Here is a 13,210-nt window from a genome sequence, read left to right as displayed (position 1 = left end):
TAAATGGTAAGATGAAACCTTCTGGAGATTGTTCCACTCTGCTCATGAGGTAATAGTTTAGCAGACGGGAAAACGAGACCACGTCTGGCATGTTCAGTCAGGCCATGCCACTCCTGTAATACAAATGTGGGACTTGCCTGTTCTCCCACGCAACACGCGGATTCTACCTGAATCAGGAGGAGTCGTGATGCAGGATGTCACAGGGTCCAGAGGGTGGACGGAGCAGCGGCTCAGGTGCTGATGCAGCGCAGCAGCGCGGTAAGGGGAACTGTGTGTGTTTCGGTGCCCTGCCACTTCCAGCGTGTATGGGGTGTCAGAATGGATCCCTTGAGAGAGGCTAGCAGCTCAGTGGGTAGACGTGCTTGCCCTGCAAGCCTGGTGACCCGAGGTTGATCCCTCGAAGTCACATAAAAATTAGGATGTGGGCCTCTGTGATGATGTCTCGGTGAGTAAGGCCACGTCTGGGAAGAGTCAAGTCCTGCAGGTTATCCTCTGACCTCCACACATGTGCCTTGAACACACATACACACGCAAATAAACATAGTAAAAATGTATAAGTAGGATGTGGTATTGGACATCTGTAATCCCTACAGCAAGATGGGGGCGGAGACGGGGGAATCAGCCAGAAGTTCACAGTGGCCAAGTCACAGGGAAGCAGCAGAAACACAAAGACGATGGCACTGCCTCAGCAAGGAAGAGAGAGAACTGAATTCCCGAAGTCCCGAAGTTGTTCTCTGACCTCCACACATATGCCATAGCATGTGCATACACACTCACACCACACACACACATACCACACACACTACACACACACTACACACACACCATACATCACACACTACACACACATACTACACACACAAACACACCACACCACACACTCACACCACACACACACATACCACACACACTACACACACAAACACACCACACACACACCATACATCACACGCTACACACATACTACACACACAAACACACCACACCACACACACACATACCACACACACTACACACATACTACACACACAAACACACCACACCACACACACACACACAAACACACCACACCACACACACATACCATACATCACACACTACACACATACTACACACACTACACACATACTACACACACAAACACACCACACCACACACACACCATACATCACACACTACACACATACTACACACACCACACATGAGCTTTTTTCTTAAACTATACCTCTTGAGGATAACCGGACGTCTACTATACCAGGAAATCTCTAGAATTTACTGTGAAAGCTAGGCATGGTGGCATTCCTCTGTATTTCCAGCACTCAAGAGATTGAGGCAGGAGAATTATAAATTCAAGGCCAGCTTGGGCTAGGTAGTAAACTTGTATCCCAGAAACCAAAAACAAAACAAACCACCACCAACAGAGCAGTTGTAAGAGAACGTCACAGGCAATGCTGGGGGCAGGCAAGCGGCTCCGCACGGTACTGTACGTAGAGGTCGCAGTGCCGCTGTGAGCAGAATTCCAGGAGATTCCTGCTTGTTTGGGGTTTTTCTCCCTCCTTTATGGGAAAGCCATCTCTATTATGAGCATGTTTACGGCTCCTACCCCCTCTGTTCCCCGAAACCTTTAATTAAATCTTAGGGGAATTTTATTTAACAATGGTGAAAAGTATCTTAAAAACAAATTTTAAAGTCCTCATAAAGTTTGCTTCAGGCTGTAAAGTGCACGATTTGAAGGCCCAGGGAAAAGTGCAGCTTTGGAATACGGCCCCCAGTGAAGTCCCATAAACTGAGGTATGTGGTAATGACATGGCTGGGATGAAGGGCACACAGCAAGGTCTCTAAACAGAGGACAGTCCTCATACACAACTCGTGCGGTCAAGAGGATGCGCCTGGAGAAAACCGCTTTGTCAAATGCATCTTCCATGGTTCTCGTGCAGACTCCAGTTCTATATCCAAAGTTGTTTTTTTGTGACCCAGACATTGGAATGTTTACTTTGCAGTGCTGGAAGTTGAACCCAAGGCTCTGTACGTGCTAGGCAAGCTCTCCTGACGAGCTTTATCCCCAGCCCTCTGACATTTGAACAGTTCAAAGCTTCTGTTGGAATAAGATCTAATAAAACAAAATATACTTGGATTCCAGCCTATTGTTTTAACATCTTCACACAACTTGCATGTGTCAATGGGTGTAGTATGTGTGCTTGTGTAAGTACATGTTTACCTGGGTGTGGCTATGTGTGCATGCAAGTATACACATATATCTGAGGAGGTCAGAACGTGAGATGGGTAACTTCTTCAATCTCAGTTGCTTTCCAGTTATTTACTGAGGCAGGCTCTCTCAGCTGAACCTAGAGCTCACTGATTGGGCTGAGGCAGGCTCTCTCAGCTGAGCCTAGAGCTCACTGATTGGGCTAGTCTATCCAACTTGTAGGGATCCCTCATCCCAGCCTCCCAAGCACTGAGATTGCAGGCAGGCTGCCACATCTGCCTGACATTTACGTGGGTCCTGGGGATCTGAATGTAGTAGTAGGAGCAGCGGGCTGAGTCCCCGCACCCGGCCGCCTGAACGGCTAGCTTTACCCGAAATAATTACACGGAAACTGTATTCTTTTAAACACTGCCTGACCCATTAGTTTCAGTTTCTTATTGGCTAGCTTTTACATATTGATCTAACCCATTTCTATTAATCTGTGTAGCCCATAAGCTGGCTTACCAGGGATGATCTTAACCTGCGTCTGACTGGAGTGGGAGAACCATGGCGACTCTTTCACTCAGCTTCTTTCTCCCAGCATTCCATTCTGTTTACTCCGCCTACCTAAGGGTTGGCCTATCAAATGGGTCTAGGCAGTTTCTTTATTAATAAGAAATCACTCCCACATCATTTCCCCTTTTTCTGTTTAAACAAAAAAGAAAGGCTTTAACTTTAACATAATAAAATTACATATAGCAAAACAGTTATTAAGCAAGAATCACAGTTACAATATTAAATCTATTTTATCTTTTATCATAACAATGGAAAACTATAACTACCTATCCATTCTTCAACTCCATCAAAGACTCCAGAAGGATATAATATTACCTAAGTAAACAAGAAAATGACAGAGACATCTCGCTGCCTGTACAGTCACCCAAAGTTCCTCTGTACCATTGGGGCATCCATCTTCAGCCTTCAGGCCCATAGTATCCAGCAGACATTTCCATGAAGCAGGCAATTTCAAAGACAGTTCAGTCACTATCTGCTGTGTCCTGCAGAATGTCTCGCAGACTCTTTCATGAGTCATGAACCCCAAAAGACAGTCTCACCTTTAGGCAAGTTCAGCAGTCCTCTCTCTGCGGGTTCTCTGTGTCCATTTTATGCAACAGTCCAGGCAAGAGCAGTTTCTTGCCCAAATGGCTATCAAACTCCATAAGGATCCTCTTCGATGCCCATCTTCCTCTCGAAGTAGATTGGTGCTGCCAGGAGCAGACATGTCTCATTGTCATGAAAAGTCCTAAGTTATTAAAATATTTTAAATGCCATATTCTGTAGCCTTTGAGAGATATGAAGAATGCCTATCTGAAATATATCTCTATATATCTAGAAAATCTAAGTAACATGACTACAAACTTGACTATTATTTATGATTATCCATCAACAACCTATATTTCCTAATTATACATTACATTTTAAAAATGAACTACACAATCACACCTTATTCAAGATCAAAAATACATATACATATAACAAAATTGACCTTAAAATCCATACCAATGCAAATTATTCATACCTATATCATATCCCCCTTTAAATGTAAAAGAACATCTATAAACAATTTTTGGGAATATGGGCGCAGTTTTTTCTCTCCAAACTGCTTCCTGCTGAATGGGGGCGTCGTTAATTAGGTCTTTCATGGTATAACCTGTGTGCTAGTTTCATCTCAGTTGGCAGTTGAGCGAAGCAATTTTTTGAAGATGTCACAACAACCTTTCAGGAGGGCGTGGTCTATCATACCAAATTGTAATAGAAGAAATCCACAGGGTCTGGTCCTCTGTGAAAACAAAAGAAGACCCTCTCCAAAGCATCATATTCTTAGACCCAAATTTTGAAATCGTAATACCCTTATATCCATTCTGGTTTAGCTTGGCAGCCCATGTAATGAAATGTCTCTCTGTACTTAGCTCCTTTAGAGTAAAAAATTTTAAAGAAAGCACAATGTACATAATCCAGACTCTCTGTGAATTTTCCATTTTTACATGGCTTATTTTTCTTTATTTCTTTTAATCTCTTAACTATCTGTACTCTGTCTCTTTAAAGACTTTACCTTTTTTTTTTAACCATTAACTTTATTCTCTATATTCTTTTTCTTCTCTCTCTCAAGCCTACGTACATTCATCCAACAGTATGGTCTTTTATGTCTGAATCTGTTTTATTGTGAATCTGTAACATTTTTTTACTATCCAGGAGCATTTCTTAAAATGTTAAGCAGTTCTTAAAAACTTAAGTTGCACCATGTACAGGTAATACGGTAATAAGGTACAGCCTGTTTCCTGCCCAGTCTAAACCTTAACTGCGCTGTTTTTATGGTAATTACGGTAGTTCCTACCGGAGACCAGCACAGTTCAGCATGGCGGAGCTGAGCAGCTCCTGCCTCAGAGCCATTTGGTGCCCCTGAGCCACACATAGTTCCAGGCACACAGCAGTCCACATTGCCATCAACCAAGCCATAGAGCTTTACTCCAAATGCTCCATTCAAAAGCTCTGTCTCCCACAGGGGCCAGACAGAGATCGCAATGGCAGCACAGCCCAGAAAGCAGCGGTTTAAAACTGCAGCTTTTTTCCTGTTGCGGATGCTGAGTCAGGAAATTCTCTCTGCAGCACACCACCCACAAGCCACAAAAGAACTGTGTTAAATTCTCTCTCACCTTTTTAAAGCCCTCTCAGGTTTTTAAGTGGATTTAGGCCATCACGTCTGGGCGCCACTCTGTAGTAGTAGGAGCAGCGGGCTGAGTCCCCGCACCCGGCCGCCTGAACGGCTAGCTTTACCCGAAATAATTACACGGAAACTGTATTCTTTTAAACACTGCCTGACCCATTAGTTTCAGTTTCTTATTGGCTAGCTTTTACATATTGATCTAACCCATTTCTATTAATCTGTGTAGCCCATAAGCTGGCTTACCAGGGATGATCTTAACCTGCGTCTGACTGGAGTGGGAGAACCATGGCGACTCTTTCACTCAGCTTCTTTCTCCCAGCATTCCATTCTGTTTACTCCGCCTACCTAAGGGTTGGCCTATCAAATGGGTCTAGGCAGTTTCTTTATTAATAAGAAATCACTCCCACATCATCTGAACTCAGATCCTGCACTTTACCCTCTGAGCTGTTTCCCCAGCCCCATGGACCAGTTATTGGCAAAGGAAATCTTTTAGAAGTTAAAAAAAATAAAAATAATTAAAAAAACAGCAAACACACCTTCACATGAGCCCTGTGAGACTTCATCTGAGCACATTCTTCTCACGGTGGTGAAATGTTGCTGGCAGGGTGGCTCAGTTGGTAGAGATGCTTCACATGCAAATATGGTGAGCTGAATTTAGTCCCCAGAACCCACATACTGGGGGAAGAGAGAGCTAACTCTGACCTCTGCATGCATGCTGCCCACATTAGCTCTAATACTTTAACAATTTAAAAAGCCTAAAACGACAGAAGGAACAGACCGGCCACTGCAACCCTGGGATCAAACACTCTACAACAGCGAAGTAAAATGTGACCTTTCCGCCAACATCTCAGGATGGGAAAAAGTCCTTCAACAATACAGTCACACAGAGCTGGGTCCAGACAGGTTCAAGCCCAGCACGTGGAGTCACAATGACTGAACGGAAGTCACCGAAAAATGCTAAACTCCTTTGTAAAATAACCACTCTAAAGCACATAGCATTTGGTGACCAGCCACGCATCAGTCAACAGCAGGGTTGTAACCTGAGAAAGACTGTTGCTATAAGGCACTTATACAATAATCAATCAAGAGACCCAGTAAACACCAGATGCGTGAGGGTGCGGCTGGTGCGCCCATGGCATGCTGTGTTGATAATGACCTCTAACTCATCTGTAGCAAAGTCGTTTCTTCATCGTGAGTGTTGTGAGCTGTGCGCAGCTGCACACGCGGGGCTTCTTAGCACTGTGGGGGGGGGAATGAGGGGGGACTGGTCCTCACTGCATGAGCGGCTGCACTGCCCTGTGATCACACAGCTATTCTGTCAAGTCACTAGGAGACAGAATTGTCCAGCCCTGTTAAGATCTTCATTTTTAAAATTTCATATTTTGAATATGTCTCAGGGGGAGAAGGGGTTGCACGCATGCCACAGTGTTTGTTCAGGGGTCAGAGGACAACACACTGGAGGTGATTCTCTCTGTCCACCAGGGGGATTCCATGGATGGAGCTCACTCTGTTAAGCTTGGTGGCAAGTGTGTGTCACTGAGCTGTCGTGGTAGTCCTCCGTTACAGTCTTAGGATGTGATGTGACTCATTGTTGACATATATGTAATCTTGCAGCTGTGCAGGGTGTGCCTCTTTCCCGTTGTTGTGTGAGAGAGAGCGCACATATGTGTGCACACACGCAAGTGTGTGCATGCTCTAGACAACCCCATCTTGTATGAAAATGGGTTTTACAGGCCATGCCTTGCCTTGAGTGATCCCATTTTATAAGCAGCCTTTGGTTCTGTTTTTTAAAAAAGGGCAGGACTGTAGCAACTTGGGTGGACCCAGCAACTCCACAGTCAGGAACTTCTTATCTGGCACAGACTGATGAGTGACTTATTCCTGGCAGTAGAAAGAAGACACCCTATAAATTTATTGTGGTGACTTGAAACTGGGAGAACACGTGGGTCCCCAATATCAGGCACAGCAGACAGAGGAAAGGCCGCGATTCCCTCGCCAGGGTTTCATAAAGTGATGGACACCCAATACCCTGATGTCATGGTTCCACCCCAATCTATCAGCAGATACCTGGTGTTTGTGTCAAAGACGGTCAAGCAGGACTCTCAGCTGTCCCTGGAGCTTCAGATCAGGCCCTCCACCATTGACTACTTTTCTGTCCACTTTTCACCTGACTTGGTGAAAAGACAGGTCTAGGACGTGGTCCCGAGCCCTCTGTTTCCTGCTCTTGGAGCCCTTGTCAACCTTTAGCCTTGGGGACGGACTCTGAATTCTCCCTCTTGTCTTGACTCCTGGTGCTCCCTCCCTGCTTTGGTCTGCATCTCCTCAGTACTGACTCACTCAGCCACTTCTGAAGCCTTCTGCACTCTGCTGTGGCCTCTTTAACATATATACGCATATAGGCACACACCACACACACACACACATTTACTGTGTGCTGTGTGACATAAGAGTTTATGTTAGTCATTAAGGTTGTCTTCTCCTCGGCCAGGTGATCACAGCCAGGTTATCAAGGTCCTGTTCTGTTCTGTCCTTTGCCTGCATCCTAGGGTTCATGAAGACAGGAGTTGGTCTCTACAATGACATGTGAAGAAGAACAAGAATGGGGCTCGCCAAAAGCCGCTTCAGAGGGTACCTAGCATAGTCAACAAGGATACAAAGCAGATGAGAGTAGGTAGCAGAATGAGTCCTGGTGTCAGAGGTGTGTGTGTGTGTGTGTGTGTGTGTGTGTGTGTGTGTGTGTGTGTAGCCTGGACACAGACATGCGTGTTAAGTTCTAGGTGTTGAAGCATAATACAGGGGTGAGGGAATCCTTCACAGTAACCTACTAAACGTTTTATGGTAATGGGAAGGGATGAGCTGAAAGACTCCAAACAGAGATAAGACAAAAATGCTATTATACCGATTTGATCAGTACACACAGCATCCATGCATAGAAACACCATGCTGTGCACCATAAAAACATATAATTATTAAATAGCAACCAAGCAGTGTTTAAAATGTTGAAAAAGATGGAAACGACCCTGATTGATCATGGCACACTGTATAGACACCTCCGATGGCCGTACTGTGCCCCATACGTTTGTACAATTAAGATAATAATTCATGTTTTAAAGAGAAAAATAAACAAGTCCAGATTTTTTTCCAGAAAGAAAATAGGACAGAGCTTCTGGGGGCATGGAGGGATTGCTGCCCTGAGGACTGATGGGTAAGCAGAGAAGAGTGGTGGGGAGGACCCTCCTGGGAAGGCCACCTCCACACAAGAAAAGTGAGAGGTCAGGGAGGGAATGAGATTTTGAGAGCACACACGGGGGCGCAGAAGTGGGTGCCTGGCCGGGGAAGGAGATGCTGACAGGCGTGTGTGGTGCACACTGTGTTTTGAAATATTGAGCAACTTCCCTAAGACCACACAGCCTGCCAGAGACAAGCAGAGGAGGATGTGAAACCTCAGTTTATCTCATGCTCCATCCGTTTAGACCACACCAGTCTCTGAAAGGCTGACTGCAGAACCTACTAGAAAAAATGAGGCAACACTGGCCTGTAACCAGCCTCTCATGTCTCAGGATATAAGATTATCTGACTAACACCAGGACGGTACTGGGGACACAGGGACAATGAGTCACCCTGTGGTGACAATGTGACTGTGAGCTCTTGGCTGTGATGTCAAACCCTGCTGAGCTAGTGGCCTTACGTCAACCGACAGGGACTTAGCTGTGCCTTTTGCTGCAAGGAGAATAAACTATGGCCTCTCGTGCACTGTTAGAACAGCTGTGTTCAGATGCCTCTTTTTCTTCCCGGTTGTTTTTCTCCCAGCATCGTGCCTGTGAGACACACAAGTCCTGGTTGGGAGGGATCTTGGCTAGTTCTCATGGATCCTTAGCCCCCAAAAGGGACACAGGCATAGGGCTCTCACTCCCTGTTTTGTAGCGTCCTGACTCACTAGGCTACCATTACCTCCTAGCCTCTGCTCACACTGTATTGGTCAGGCTCCTTGAGTTCCTTCCTGAATTACAGCTTTGAATGACCAACCTCACAATCTGGCTGGCTGGTGGGAGGATGTTCAGAGAAATTCCAGTTAGATGGTTGGGCAGGTAAAAGTGGGCAAGATGGCTCAGTGAGGGAGCATGCTTGCTGTGCGGATCTGATGGCTTGATACACCCAACAAACTCTCAACCACAGATCAAGAAGCTTTAATGTGAAGGACAGACTGTCAGGGTAGTCTGTTCCTACAAGAGCAGCTCTGATGGTGGTATTGGTTCACACCTGCAACCCAGAACTTGGGAGGCAGAGCCAGGAGGATTGCTTGGTCTACACAGTGAGTTTCAGAGCAGCTTGGCCTACAAAGTGTGACATTTCCTCAAAAAGCGAAAGCAAACAGACAACCGTGAATGCCCTTTTCTAAATGTGGACCCATCTCATACTTCTGTCTCAGCACCCGGTTGTAGCTTTCCAGAGATGCTGAAGTGCACAAGGGGCTCATGCCTTCCCCTCCCACATCCTTATTCCCGCCGTTGGCTGCACTGCCTCCTTGCATCTCTCACAGACACCGAGGATGCTCTGGCCGACATGCCTTTGTGAGCTCTGTTTTCTCTGAAGCACCCATTTCCTAGGTATGCGTGTGACTCTGTCTATACTCTGTTCACTACCTACTACTTTGTCAGGGGACTTTCCTAACTGTGGCCAACAGGGAGAGGTTACTTCCTTGTGTAGTATTGCTTTAGACAATGAATTTGAGCAGAAGTCACATCTGTCGTTTCTAGGTTGAAGCATGTATACATGTAATCATTGCCCGTGGGTCGGTTAGTGCTTTCTCTTTTTGTCAATTTGGCATACGGTAGAATCATCTGGGAAGGAGGAACTTTAACTGAGAGTTTTCTTCCATCAAATTGTCTATAGGACATTTTCTTGATTAGCGATGGATGTGGGTGGTGTCTGGGCAGGTGGTCCTGGGTGATATGAGAAAAAAGAAGCAGAGCAAGCACTGGGGAGCAGACTGGTCAGCGTCAGTCCTCCACGGCCTCTGATTTCCCTTCCTGGAACTATGATCTGCATTGTAAGATGTACTAAACTTGTTCCTTTCCAAGCTGGTCTGGTCAGGGTTTTATCACAGCCACGGAAAGCCATGGAGGACCTGCCCTGTTGCCGCCACCTGGGGCCCCACGGCTCAGGTGACTACACTGCCAGAGGTCCACTGACACCAGCAGGGGTCGCTGAGTGAAAACCTCGATGAAAACGTCACTGGGGACCTGGCTGCATTCCCAGCATGCTCTGTGATTGCTTCACCGTCTTCACACGGTCCCTCCGTCCCCGGCACCTGATTCCTCCTTAGTTCCTACTATCCTCTAACGTGTGCACGTTTGCTTGTTTGTAGAGGTCGTTAACACTCTTACCAAGCATTTCATTTCTCAGGGCACGCAGTAGGACTGTGGTAAGGACAGGTCATATAACCGTAAGGGCTGTGGTAAGGACAGGTCACGTGACCACGATTACGTGGGCTCCTAACCTAGAGTCTCCACTCAGTACAACTGGCTCCTTGGGATCATTATGGGGCACTGAGTGTGACTTCAGTGTTCTCCATGATCCCTGCCTCTCGGTGCGCATGCTCTTGTAAACCCCGCCCCCTGAGAGTGGGAGTGACTATAACTTCCTTTCACGGATGGACTATCGTAGGCGATAGGCTGTCTCCCATCAACTCTGACTGGCCCACTCTATAACCTTCAGCACGTCTTTGCATTGTTTTTAGCTTCACTAAAGTATGAGCGATGAAAATTGCATAGCTCTAATGGTATAATAAAAATTGCAGCCCGGGCGGTGGTGTCGCACGCCTTTAATCCCAGTACTTGGGAGGCAGAAGCAGGAGGATCTCTGTGAGTTCGAGGCCAGCCTGGTCTACAAGAGCTAGTTCCAGGACAGGAACCAAAAGCTATGGAGAAACCCTGTCTCGACCCCCCCCCAAAAAAAAATTGCATATATTTAATAGTATTCATATATGTTGTGTAATGATGGCCAGAATCAAGCTAACAGACGTGTATTACTCTCCACGGTGAACCACACGTGTGGAGTGTTGTGAAATATTATTTTAAGGTGTGTTACATGTGTTTATGCTGTGGAACATTTGTTTTAATGATGTGAAGACGTGTTGTATTTGTTTAACTGTAAAAGTGTGATTCTTTGCCTGTCTAAAACATCCAATGGTCTGATAAAGAGCTGAACGGCCAGTAGTGAGGCAGGAGGAAAGACAGGCTTGGCGCTCACCAACCTGGACGTGGGCAGAGCCAGCCAAGAGCCACGCGGAGGGTCCAGGTGTAGCTTAGCAGTTTAAAGTTTGCTCGGTGCGGTCAAAAAAGACTAGAGGTATACAGTCAAAGAGGTCCAGGTGGAAAAGGACATTTGTAAACAGGTTCCATAGTGTTTTAAAATGTGTGTAGGCTCAAGAAGGAAAAGAAAATGGTACAGACAGTCGTGGAAAGAAGTAATAGATTTAAAAAATAGTAAAGTCTTTAAAGAGACAGTAAGAGTAAAAGAAAAAGCCACGTACAGATGGGAAACACACGGGAAGTCTGGATCTTGTATAGCATCGTGTTAATTTGGGATTTTCTTGATTATTGATAAGCAGACAACAGCTGTAAGAGAACTGAAAGTTGGAGTTGAAAGAGGGATTGTTAAAACAAACCAGCCTATATGCTTTAAGAACGCCTTGACTTTAAAATGGAAGTAAAAAAAAATGTGTTTGTAAAATAGAATGTAAAAGATGTGTTGCTCTAGAGAAGCAGTTTTGCTTTTGTTTCCATGGGAAACAAGAGGCTGTGGATTCCTTCCAGGTTAATATGGATCAGATTTGATCGTGGGAGACCTCCTGAAACTTGACGGGTGTTATCTATCAACAAAGGTTACCGCTGGCCTTCCCAGTAAGGGTGAAAGTAAGACATACAGAAGTAAGAAAAGAAAAAGGTCCAGAGGCTAAAGGTATTTGGGATAATTTAAGATAAGAAAAGGTGGCTAGAAATAAGTCAAGCTAAAGCTGGGCATTCACAAGTAAAACTAAGTCTCTGTGTGTTATTTATTTAGGAGCTGGGTGGCGGGCTCCTATAGAGTAAAGACTGAAAATCAGCACCAGTGGGGATGTGTGTGATCTCTCCCCTCAGCAAGCCTTAAGTGCTCAACGGCGTGTTTAACTAGGGTTGCTATGAAGCATGACATGCGCCAGAATTTATCCCTATAACTGTCAATCTGCACTCTGCTCACCCTCCCCACACACTTTCCGACATGCCCCCGCCTCAGACACTTTGATTCCTTTTCTGAGACTCTTCCTAAGATTTCGTACACGGAATCCTGTGTTATAGCCTGTCTTATGAGTGCATCTTACTTCACAGGATGTAAGACAGTCTAGGTTTACCCATGTTGTTTCAAATGGCAGGATTCCTTCTCACGGTTGCGGAATATCAATTTGCCCATCTACCACAGCGATTGATATTCATCCATCAGTAGCGATTGGAAACAGATTGATCCCACCTCTCGGACACTGTGAGTAATCCTTCAGTAAACTAGGGGTGCAGGTGTCTCTTCAATGCACTGCTTTCATTTTCTTTGACTGATTACCCAATAGTGGAATTTGAGTTGGTCTGTATTTTACTAATATGGAAAAGTCTCCTTCCCTCTCGAGAGTTTTCTGTAATAAATTCACTGGTCTACCCTCTCCTCAACAGCGTGTGAGGTTTCCGTCTCTCCACAGCCTGGTCAACACTTGCCATCTTCCAGCCTTTTGATAGCAGCCTCTCTCTGACAGATGGGAGGTGGTGCTCCGTGTGGTTGGATTTGCACTTCCTTTACGATTAGTCAATGCTAAGCATGGTTTGTACACCCGTGTGACGTCGCTGTCTCCTTTAGGGACACGTCAATCTAGTTGCTCCATCTTTTTTCGTATTTTTTTATTATGCGCATAGGTGTGGGTTTGTGCACATGAGTGTTGGTGCCCAAGAGGGTCTTTGAGGGCCCTGGATCCCTGGAACTGGAGCTGATACAAGTGCTGGGAGCCAAACCATCATCCCCTGCAAGAGCAGCAAGCGTCCCTAACCTCCGAGCCATCTTTCTAGCTTCTTGGTCCATGTTCAAAATCCAGTTATTTGTTCTCATTATGTAAGATATCTTTACACATTAACTTTTGTTGGATATATGGTTTGCAAATATTCCACCATTTGTCATTCATTCTTTTGCCATTTGATTTTTTCTTTATGCTGTGAGGAATATAATGCTTTTTAAAAAATTTTCCTGAGAGATAATCTTTTCGTAGCTCAGGCTGGCTT

Source organism: Microtus pennsylvanicus, chromosome 16, assembly GCF_037038515.1.
Source record: "Microtus pennsylvanicus isolate mMicPen1 chromosome 16, mMicPen1.hap1, whole genome shotgun sequence".
In the NCBI taxonomy this organism is placed as follows: Eukaryota; Metazoa; Chordata; class Mammalia; order Rodentia; family Cricetidae; genus Microtus; species Microtus pennsylvanicus.
This window is presented reverse-complemented; position numbering follows the sequence as displayed.